Here is an 11,909-nt window from a genome sequence, read left to right as displayed (position 1 = left end):
GGTGTGGCCCAGTCTAATCTTTAATATAGCCCAGCCTGGTAGGTTATATGACTTCCCTGAGGTCAAGGGCCATGTGTTTTCAACTTTGTGACCCCAGCATCTAGCCCAGGGTAGGTATCAATAAGAGTTTACTGAATTGGGCTTACTTGCAGTTTTTGCTATGGAAAGAGAAGCTCATTGACTATAAGTGACTTGCCCAGCGTTGCACAGAGAGTGGGTAGTACACAGTGCTGCAAAAGCTCTGCAGACAAGTAGGCTGCTTATCTGGGTGTACATCTCTTTAAATCTATCATGTGCAATTGGTACAGTCTTTGCACAGACATCTTTAGTCCAAGCAGGCAGTAGGCTGTCTGCAGCCAGCATAATAGCTTCTCTTTAATGCCTTTGAAAAGAGCCTGGAAATCTCTGCAGTTAGAGGGGGAGGGAAAGGTCCAGAACAAAGCCTTCTCCAAATCAGGCTTGACTTTGCAGCACCTCCCAAGTTTCGATGTGCAGTTTCAGGGTTTCACTATGGCCACTGTGGTTGCTATGGAGATAGAACAACAAATATTTGGAGGCCAGTAACACCTTCCCCCCACGAAGCCTAGTCAAGAACGCTTGCGACAAGGCCCCTGCCGATCAGGCTGCTGTTGTTGCAGCTGAATGCAGCCTTTGTGATCAGCCTCCTGGACAGCCACCAGGCTCCAACGAGATGGCTCGGCCCAGATCTTTCTAAAGAGTGTTTGTGTTTTAGTTGTCCACAAGGAGGGGGGGAAAGCTCTGTACAACTCTAAGAATTCATCTGGTCTATGGCTGATTATCAAGACAAAAATGATGGTAAGATACTTTGCAGAGATCATTCAGGAGAGCCTGGCAAAGTTACCCTGGGAATCATGTAAGTTACCATTATGTACAGGGGGCTTTGCTTGCAGAGTCTCTGCATCAGCACAGCGCAGTAAGTCTGTATTATAACACCCATCTTCCTGATGAGAAAAGCAATGCTCACAGAAGACGTGAAAGTTGCTCAGGTCATCGAGCTAGTATGTGGTTGTGCTGAGGTTGACATGTCTGATTCTTATGCTTTTTGTTGGTATGATTAATATTACAGAGCTCCGTAGATTTTAGTTGGATAATGGCTGACAACTTTTTGGGACCTCTCGCTTTGAGACATGCTAAGTTAAACTTGAGAGAGAAAGAAAACAATGAAACAGAGAATTAGGCCTTAGCTGGGAGTTTATTTTATTTGTTCTTGGGAACTTGATATGCTTGTTTATCATTGCAGGCCAGGCATTGTGTGATCTTGCCAGAATGTGCAGGTCTGTGGCGTCCCATCTGGCTCTAGTTCTGTCTGGGGGAAAAGAGGTGGTGAAGGAAATTTGACTTAATGGTAGGTATTACTTTGAGAGCTAGAAAGTTACCATGGTCTCCTCTGCAATGAACTGCCTAGTTTTCACCTGTTGTGAAGTTGCAAATTCAGTTGTATTAAAATGCTGGGGCATTACTCCATTAACTTAATGTATTTATTAAATGCCTACAAAGGGTCAAGCATGGGGCTAGGTGTTAGGGATTGATAAATAAATATTTATTTAAGTATTTATTAAGTGTCAACTCTGTGCCAAGTTCTACCCTAGGCACTGGAAGAACAATGGCAAACTCACTCTCTATCCTCAAGAGATTTGCTTAAGGATAAGCCAAATAAACAGATAAATTTTTGCAAGTATTGGATGCTATGGGGATACCCGCTAAGGGCATCTGACTTGAGACCTACACTGTCAAATATGGTAGCCACTAGTCCCTTGTGTCTATTGAACACTTGAAATGTGACTGGTCCAAGTTGAGATGTGTTTTAAATGTAAAACACACACTAGATTTGAGATATCTTAGTATAAAAAATAGAATGTAAATATCTCATTAGTAATTTATATTGATTACAGGTCAAAATCATAATATTTTAGATATATTGGTTTAAATAAAATATATTATTAAAATCACTTTCACATTTCTTTTACAGTGATCTCTAGAAAATTTCAAATTTCAAATAGATTCACAGCATATTCCCACTAGACAGTGCTACTCTAGAGCAGGAGTCAACAAAATTTTTACGTAAAGTGTCAGAGAGTTAGTCTTTCCAGCTTTGCGGGCCACGCTATCTCCCACAACTACTCAGCTCTGCTGTTGTAGCACAAAAGCATCCATAAGCAATGTGTAAATGAATGGAGAGAGCTGTGTTCTAATAAAACTTTATTTACAAAAAACAATTCAGAGACCAGATCTGCTCCATGGACTGTAGTTTGTTGACTCCTGGTCTGGGGACAACAGCGAGGGAGGCTTCATGGGAGAGGCAAAGCCCAAACTAACCTCTGAGGGATGAGTAGGTGCTAACCAGGCTGGGGGAGAACAGATGCAAAGGCACAGTGGCAAGAGGCAGAATGCCACCTTCATGGGACCCAGGCGCTGGCTGGAGGAGTAGGAGGTGGGAGCCCACAGCCTGGGAACAAGCCTCTCAGAGTTGTCTGCAACCCGTAGAATGCTGGCAAGGGCAGGAGGCTTCAACTCTTCCTAGTTCTGCCTTCAACAAAATGTTGTGGCCAGCACAGGGTGGACTAAGTCAGAGGCTCACTGAATACGCCTGTGGAAGACATCGTTGAGGGTGCGCCCACCCATGACCCGATGTACCTTTCACTTGGTGAAACATCCTGACATAGCTGATCAGGTTGTAGTGGGCACCTAACCCAACTGAACCCAGGAAGGTGAATTTGGGATTTAACCTCCTGAACTGAGAGGAGGTAAGCAGCCATTTACTTCATGAACTGAAGGGCGGAGGCCGGAGGAAAGAATGGCTCATCCAGCAGAGAGGAAAGGCAGAAAGAGAGGGTTCCCGTGCTTTATAGGCCTTATTCCAGCCCCTTCCTGAGATCCAGTTTCTCTCCTGCCCTTGGGTTTCAAGGGATGAACCACAGCTCTAGAATGGAGTCATCTATTTTGTTTAAACTATTTTATCTGACTTTTGTTACCTAAGTCTTAAGACCTTCTTTACTTATTTATAACAGTTCATTTGTTCATTCATCCATTCATTCACTAAACGTTTATAAAAATTTATGCAGGGCTCTCCTCTGCTTCTATCACTTTGTTCTAAAGCTTGTAATGATTTTGAAATGTTTGTATCTTGATGCAAATTTTCTGGTTGTCTAATTTGTAAGCTCCTTGGAAGAAGGCTCTTAGGTTTATTTTTTCTCTTCTTCACAGCTGGAATAAGATTATGCTCATAGTAGATAGTCAAAAAATTTACTGAACTTAGAATAGATTAGGGCTTAATCAAGAGTTGGGGATTGGATTTTATTCTCTAGGTACCAGGTAGCTAATAAAGGTGTTTTGAACATAAGAAAGACGTACTTATCATGAGTGACTATGGTAAGTTATTTAACTTCTCTAGAAGGAAGATTAATCTTCCATATTAGAATAGAGTGCAGGCTGGGCAGCCTGTCGAAGCAAGAGGTAACCAAGTCCTGGATTAGGGCATTGGCACTGGGGAAAGAAGGGATGCCGCTGAATTAGAGATCCTCGGGCATTGCCTGGATGGGTGTTGTCTTTTGGAAGCTCTTGTCAGAGGGAGGAGTAGGCCCAGCGTGACGTCTCTGCACTCCACCTCCTCTTCATCCCCCAAGAGAGATTTCCGAGTTTTGCACTTGGCTGGCCTGAGGGATCCCTAGGCATACCTGTCCAACAGGACAGCTCTGCTTTCTCCTCAGGCCCAAAGGTTCACCTCAGCTTGTGACTCAGTGTGAGAGGCTGATGGATTGGGTCATTGACCCATGGGGAATGGTGAGTCATGCTCACAGAGCAGTGTCACCCCACCTGAGCCAGATGGGGTGTTGTGGAATCTAGTAGAAAGGTCACCAGAACAGGTTTGTGGAGGCCTGACTTGGTCACTGTTGGGCAACTCACTGAACTCTGTACACAGTTTTTTCTCTCTCTGGGGGATAACATTAGGTAATATATTTTCCATCAGTGGTCTCAACCACTCCTGATGAGGTACCTGTTCTGTGCCAGTCAAAGTGCTGAGGACAGAGGACTGAATAAGACATAGGCCCTCCCTCAAGGGGATCAAGGCATTATGGCAAAACAGGTAAGTAAATAGGAGTACTGGCATAGGTAAATTTTCCTGAGGTATATGTTCACATTCACTAACTCACTTGAGTCATCTACAGATTTGGTAGTAACAGGTCATACCCACTTGACAGATGAGGAAAGTGAGGGTTGACCAAGGCAAAATGACTCACCTCTCATTATGGATTGAATGGTATCTCCTGGTCCCATGAATGTGACCCCATTTGGATCTTTAAAAATCTTTATTTTTAAATCTAATATCTTTAAAAATGTTATTAGTTAAGATGAGGACAACCTGGATCAGGGTGGGCCCTTAATCCACCAGTATGGCTGGTATTCTTATAAGCAGAGGAAATTTGGACACTGTGAATAAGAGAGAGACAGAGAGAGAAGGGCCAAGTAAGAAGAAGAGATTGGGTTATGTTTTCACAAGCAAGGAATACCATAGATCCAGGAGAGCCATATGAAGCCAATTCTCCCCTTTAAGAAGCAGCATGGCCCTACTGACATTTTTATTTCAGTCTTCTAGCTTCTAGAATGTGAGATAGTACATTTCTGTTGTTTAAGCCAACTGATCTGTGTTTTTTGTTACAGCAGCCCTGGCAAACTAAGATACATTTCCTAATGCTCTCACAACCACTTGGACATAATTCCATCACAGGCTTTATCACTCTCTGTTAGGGTTGGATGTTCAAATATTTATTTCCCCCAGCAAACTTTAAGCTATCTACAGGGTGGTCTGGCTTCTAATTAAGCTTTTGACCACCAGCATCTAGCCAGGCCTTGGCACATAGTAATAGAGGCTCGAAGGGCCCAGGGAATGGAGCTCAGAGTTATAGAGCATGGACCAGGTACCAGGTTTGACTGGACACTTTGCATTTGCTATTGTTTAATCTAGTACAAAAACTCGGTGAGGTAGGTATTATCTCCATTTCATAGGAAATGTGTTAGAAGCTGAAAGGCATTGAGTGATTTGTCCAGGGTCTCCTTGAGAGTAATAGGAGAAGCTTCAACTCAGAAATGGTCCAGCAGATGGTATGTGTGTTGTGTAGGGTGGGGTGGGGGGTTGAGGGCTGTTTATGTGACGAAGGGAAGGCTACAGTCCAAATGCAGAACCAGAGCAAATTCCCTGTAAAGTGTTTAGCTGATTCCCTGGAACATCTTTATCCGTCAGTCTGATCCTGGTCTCAAGCTTTTATTTGAGTCTGTTCTTTCTGCTGCAGCACCCAGCTACCTCAGTGGATTCTTGGTGAATATATGCTAAATAAATGTTTGAATGGGAGAACACAGGCATGAAGAAATCATAACATATGCTGAGCTCTCACTACATGCCAAGGCACTGGGGTAAGCTGTTTATGTTCTCTCTTTTTATCCTCTCAACATTACTGTCAAGTAAGTACCATTATCACTCCTGTTTTCCAGAGAGAAATTGAGGCTTAAAGTTGTTGGGACTTGGCCTGAAGTCACAAAACTGGTAACTGGCCTTGAATCCAAGCCTGTCTGGCTTCAACACTGGCTCCAAATCATTGCTTTAAAGTGAATGCATGCATCAGTGAGTTAGAGCTTCCAAACTCTTTGTCAAGTGGGCCAAGTCAAGGCCACAATAGCGTTTGCTCCCTAGAAAGGGCTGTTTTCCAGTCATTTACTGATCTGACTCTTTGTGAAAGTGCCCTCTGTCTTTTAGGCTCTCCCTACTGGTGGGGTGAGAGGGCATTTCCCAACTTACCACTGGATCCACCTATCCTTGGGATTTTGCAAGGCCTGCATTTACCTGGTGTGAATCAGCCTCAAACCTGAGGCCTCCCTCAAGTTATCTGCTGGGGAATCCCTCAGGAATCCCAACATAATACAAGTGGGAGGGGCCTAAAGAAACCAGGCCAAGTAAAGGAAAGGCCAATGGACAGGAAATCAGGAGACAGTTGTGAGTCAGCATGTGATGTGGCTGCCAAAAGAGCTGATGTGAATTGTGGCTGCATCATTAGGTACATAGTGTGTGAAATAAGGAAGGAGACGTTGCACTTCCTTTGGGGTTTGACCAGACCTGGAATGACAGGTTAAGGTCTGGTTCCACATGTTCAGATTGTCAGAGCAGAACTGGAACTTGTCAAAAAAGAACAGAACTGGGGCATTGAAGGGAATGATGTGGTCATCTTTGGAAAGGCTGAAAAAGTTTTGTTTCTTTTTCCTGAGGAAGAGAAGAGGTGAGAAAGTTAGGAGAGTAGGCTTTGGGAATCTCAGAGGTAGATTTCTTCCATATGGCCCACAGGGGAAAATAGGACTCAAGCTAGGAAATAATAGGAACTTAGATTCAGACTCAAATTCAGTAACAGCTTCCCACCAGTCCAAAAGAGAGTCAAAGAAGGAAATGATTTTGAAGGGAAAAAAGAAAGCAAAAACTCAATTAATGTCCTCTCTCTCTTCTATATGACCTGGTCAAGTCACTTAATTTTTTGAGCCTCAGTTTCCTTATTTGACAAATGCAGGTGGTGTTACATGAAATCCAACAAGCAGCAGCCCCTGGAGGCATATGGTTATGCACATGGCCTTGGGACCGGGACTCTAAGAGCAATCTTGTTGACTTATTTTAACTTCCTAGTGCCTCAGTTTCCTCATTTGTAAAATTGGGACAAAATTGTATTTATTTCATGCTATTCTAAAGACTAAAAGAAATAATATATATAAAGCTCTCAAGACTGTACCTGCCACACAGTAAGTACTCAAGTAAGTACTCATTGAAGCCATCATCATTATCATCATCTGTCATATATGAAAGTGGCTGTCACAGCTTCTAAAACATCATAGGCATTTAAATATTTCTAAAATATCAGATTCTTCTAATCTCTAGACTTCTGGGGAATCTTACCATATAGCAAATATCTATTTACATCGATTCAAAGGCTGCCTCCTCCTAAATATGCTTTCAGTGAAGGACACAGAGTAAGGAGAAAGCCAACTCTCTCCTTTTTGAGGTTTCCCATTGTTGACCCTTACATTTCCAGTACACCTTAGTATGTTTCTCCAGGTGTTTCTACTTCCCTCTCCTTACTGTCCCTTCCTCTAGGACATGACCTGGCAGGCATAAGAAGCACAGAGGTAGAAACCAAGATGCCTAACACCTGGATGGGTGAGCTGGACCTTGAACCCAGGGCTCTCTGACTCCAAATCCAGCACTGACATGGAGGTGAGCCCACACATCCTCTTGTCCTTGGGATTTTGTTGGTGAACCAAGAGATGGGCCCTTGGCAAGGCTCCAAATCTTGAAGCCAGATCCCTGCAGCATAAGAGAGGACCAAGGAGGAGAGAGGGGAGCCAGGAACCCTGGATGTCTCTGTTGCAAATCTGAGTCCTTATTGCTGGAGATCTCATCTGAGTCAGTCCTCTGTTGTTAGAAAGCTGAGGTGGGCAGGGTCCTGAGCAAAGTAACCAAAGTTAAGAGCTAGTCTGTGGCAGAATGCAGACCCAGCCTAGTGTTCCTGCCTGAGCTGTCCAATGGAACTTTCTATGATGATTTTATATATGTGCTTTCCAATATAATAGTCACTGGCCACTGGTGGCTCTAAGAGCACTTTAAATAAGGCTAGTGAAACTGAGTTATCATTACTCCTGTTTTATAATTGAGGAAACAGATTTGGTCAGTTGCAGAGTTGGCAAGCAGGGTCTTTGGGATAGGCACCCCTCTAGCCTGCCCCCAAAAACCCAATGTCTTTACTACCACACTAGCCTCTTGTCCCAGTTACCAAGGAGGGTCTGGGCATCCTTATGAACCCAGACAGGTGATTGGGTCATGTCTGCCTTCTCAGAGGGGCCTCCCTTCCTGCCTGGCTCCACCTGGAGCCAACTCTAAAAGCCACCTGTGTTGTTTTACTGATAACGGTGTTTGCCCTTCTAAAGCCAGGGCCATAAAAGGCAGCTTTCAAAGTCACTGCGTAGAAATGTCAACATGAAGGGGAGGCTAGTCGTGGTTTCTGAGGTGGAATGCCACCTCTGGGTTGCCTCAAAGGCCGCTGGAAAGAGCTTTGCCTCAGAAGTCCAGGGTCCTGAGGTCTAGACTGGCTTCTAGCACAAACATGCTGAGCTACCTTGGACATGTTTCCTACCTCTTACTTTCTCTGGGTCTTGTTTTAATCATTAGAGTAAAAGGAGGATTGGACTTGATCTCAAAGGCCTTTCTATCCCTAAAATGTTAAGTGTCCTCCACTTGGGATCCTGGGGACCCATTTCCAAATGCTCCATTTAGTGATTGAAAGGCTTTATTTTGTGATCTTCAAAACAAAACTGTTCTTAAACCTGAACCTGGATTCTTTTCAAAACCTCCAACAACGTCACCATTGAAGCAGGAAAGCTACTCATTAATATCTTGTAAAAAGTGATTTTGTTATTTTCTTAACATATGAAAAAATGCCCCCCAACCCCTAACACTGTACCCAGGGCCCTGGAGTATAAAACCTCAGTCAGACCAAGAGGATTTCTACAGCGTTCAGGTGTTTGAACAAATTGCCTGCCCTCAAGAACACAGGGCAATTTTCTCAACTTTTAAAATGTTTTCTCCCCTCCCCCCTTTTTCTGGGGTTTTCACCCCTGCTTGTAACTCAAACCACAAATAAAGCTTTAAGCCTCTGGCTGTGAGGAGTGGAGCGGAGCCTGCCAAGAGCAGCATGGCTCACGTGGGCCTTTTTTCTGCCGCTCTGGAAACCAGCTCTCAGGAGGACAGAATAATATGCTGTTTTTTCTCCTCTTTTTTTTTTCTCTCTACTAGATGCAAGAAAAGGAATGCTTTTCATATGGTTTGGGGAGGGGGCAGCCTGGGGTTGGCTGGTGGTGGGCAGAGAGAGTTCAGCTGCTTGAGGTCACCCAGAACCTGGCCATGGTGGCCTGAAGATTCATGATCCCTCCCAGATGAACCCTCTAAAACGAGCTCCCATTTCAGCCCTTTGCCCTAGGACCTGGCACATATAGGGGTTCAGTACATGTTTGTGATTGAGTGAATGAAATTTTACAAATATCCTTTCTTAGTCTCAACACTGGGATACACATTTATATCCTCATTTTGTAGCTGAGGAAACCAAGGCTCCATGAGGCTAGCCAGTTGACTGAGAGTCTGACAAGCCATTACCTGGGAGGGTTGGTGCCTGAACCCAGGTTGGTTCCAGATTGGGCTCCCAAATCCATGCTCCTTCTGCATGGGCCTCTCAGCTACACAGGAACGAAACACTGTGTTCCCAGCTCATGAATGCTGCAGAGGCATGATGGACAAGGCTTCTGGAACCAGTTCATCTCTTCTCCAAGTGTTCTCTTTCACAACTTCCAAAATTATCCTTGTGGGGATGATGCTTAAAACAGAATGCCTGTTCAACCCTCTTTCCAGCTGCCTGCTGGACATAACTGCCTGGATTTGTGCTCAGTTTTTGTACATTGTGTGACTCCTGTTAGTTGAATAAACAAGTCAATGATGTCCCACAGATACTATCCAAATCTGAACTCACCTTATTCACAATTGAATCCCCAGTGCCTAGACAGGGCTTGGCAAATTATTGTTCAATGAATGAATGAATACATGGAAGAATGCCTTTTTCTTTCCAGAACCCCAATACATATTATCTTCTAGATTGCCTACATCTGCTGAAGACACCACAATCTCTCTCTAATCTCTCAAGCTTAAAGCCCAGGAGTTGCTTTAGGACAATCCTCTCACATAACTCTCATCAAATTGGTCATCCCATTTTGTCAATTTGACTTCTGACCTGTCTTTTTTTTTTTTTTTATGTAGCTGTATTTGTTTCTTATTTATTTATTTATTTATTTATCTCCCCTTCCCCCACCCCACCCAGTTGTCTGTTCTCTGTGTCCATTTGCTGCGTGTTCTTCTTTGTCTGCTTCTGTTGTCAGCGGCACAGGAATCTGTGTTTCTTCTTGTTGCTCCATCTTGTTGTGTCAGCTCTCTGCATGTGTGGCGCCACTCCTGGGCAGGCTGAACTTTCTTTCATGCTGGGCAGCTCTCCTTACGGGGCTCCCTACACGGGGGGCACCCCTGTGTGGCAGGGCACTCCTTGCGCGCATCAGCACTGCACATGGGCCAGCTCCACACGGGTCAAGGAGGCCTGGGGTTTGAACCATGGACCTCCCATGTGGTAGATGGATGCCCTATCCATTGGGCCAGGTCTGCTCCCCTGACCTGTCTTTTATGCCTATCCTCTCCTGTCCACCTCTGAACTCATGAACTTCTTGCCTTTATTGTTCAAGATTATATTGTTATAAGATATAATTAGGGGATTTGAACCTCTGGACTGACAATATGATAGCCAGGCCCTGAGCCTCAACAGACTCCAGCTCCTACAATCAGATTTATTGGACTCACCTCACTCAGCTAAGATGGAGTTGAAGAAGGACAACCACCACACCATGGAGCCTAGAGAGCCTACAACTGAAAGCAGGAGGATTGCATCCAGTATCCATGTGGAATCTGAGCCTCCTCTTGACATAGAGGTGCAACGGACACAACCAATCCAAGGTCCACAGAGAAAAGGTGGCATTGGAGTGGGAAAAGTGGACATGGTGGTTGATGGGTATGGGGAATGGCAGAAAGAGATGAGATGTGGAGGTGCCTTTGGGACTTGGAGTTGCCCTGGACGGTGCTTCAGGGCCAATCACCGGACATTGTAAATCCACCCAGGGCCCAGTGGATGGAATGGGGGAAGAGTATGGGCCATGATGTGGACCATTGACCATGAGGTGCAGAGATGCCCAGAGATGTACTTACCAAATGCAATGGATGTGTCATGATGATGGGAGTGAATGTTGCTGGGGGGGGGGAGTGGTGGGGTGGGGGTGGTGGGGTTGAATGGGACCTCATTTTTTTTTTTAATGTAATATTTTTACAAAATCAATAAAAATTAAAAAAAAGATTATATTGTTATAAGGAGCAAAATCCTAACTTGAACTTGCTTAAGCAAGAGAGGGGATTTATCAGAGGATAGTGAAGTCAATCATAGCATTAAAGGATGAACCAAAGTACCAAGCCTCAGGAAGGGCAGGGTTGACTGGAAGAGGGGGCCCTGATTTGGACACCTCTATTTCACTTCTTCCTTTTCTGAGTCCATTAATGTGTTGGCTTTACTTATTCTCATCTCCTTCCTCTGTACAGGGGCTTGGAAGGTTATAGTTCTAAACTTCCGTATCTAGAATTTTTGGACCAGAGTAGAAAAAGTCTCTTTCCTACATGCTCCTGAAGAATAAATCCTAGAGAAGGGGCCCAGTTTGCCTAGTGTGGCACATAAGCCCTCCCTTGGACCAAACTCTGGGGCTGGAATACCTCTATGTGAGTTAGAAGAAGGCCTTCCTTCCTCTGAGTCCTTGCAGCTCCTGGGGTGCACTTTCCACTCACTTCTTCTCCCTGCCAGGAAACCATGTACAGGGCACAACATGTGGCCCTAGCTGTTGGCAGGTATGGGGCTGGACACTCTCATTATCCCAGCTTGGATCCGATGCCCATGGCTAGCCAGTCACTATAGCTAGGAACTTGGGGTCATGTAAAAATGATCTCACTTTCCATCTGGACCACCTGATCAGAGTAAAGGGAGGGCTAGGGAAGGGAAGGAGCATTTCTTCCAAGCAGGGAAGGTAGCATAGTCATGGATCTTGGGGGATTCACATGAGCTAGACTTTGTGTTTACAATTCCCAAACTTGTTCCTCCTATTGGTTCCCTTCATTGGTGCAATGACCCAGTAACTCTGGTCAAAACTTGGGTGGTGTCCTTTATTCTTTCCTCTCCCCCATCCTAATCTTTTGAATGATTCTTAAATATTCTGCCCAACTCTCCATTTCC

General features: G+C 44.6%; 1 long non-coding RNA gene across 4 annotated transcripts; it reads left to right on the top strand.

The window, feature by feature from the left end:
• The first annotated feature begins 597 nt into the window (after positions 1-597).
• On the top strand, positions 598-10,986 carry LOC131279753 (uncharacterized). 4 transcript variants are annotated; one of them, XR_009187201.1, is made up of 3 exons: positions 598-816; positions 1,262-7,267; positions 9,667-10,986. It is a non-coding gene; the product is annotated as an uncharacterized lncRNA (long non-coding RNA). The 4 variants fall into 4 exon arrangements; XR_009187200.1 differs by lacking the exon at positions 9,667-10,986 and having other exon boundaries at positions 1,262-1,366; positions 3,989-9,552; XR_009187199.1 differs by lacking the exon at positions 9,667-10,986 and having other exon boundaries at positions 1,262-5,430; positions 7,148-9,552.
• The last annotated feature ends 923 nt before the right edge of the window (positions 10,987-11,909 follow it).

The sequence above is a fragment of the Dasypus novemcinctus genome, chromosome 9 (assembly GCF_030445035.2).
Source record: "Dasypus novemcinctus isolate mDasNov1 chromosome 9, mDasNov1.1.hap2, whole genome shotgun sequence".
NCBI classification, from domain to species: Eukaryota; Metazoa; Chordata; class Mammalia; order Cingulata; family Dasypodidae; genus Dasypus; species Dasypus novemcinctus.
The sequence above is the reverse complement of the archived record's forward strand: the minus strand, read 5'-3'. Positions and strand labels throughout refer to the sequence as shown.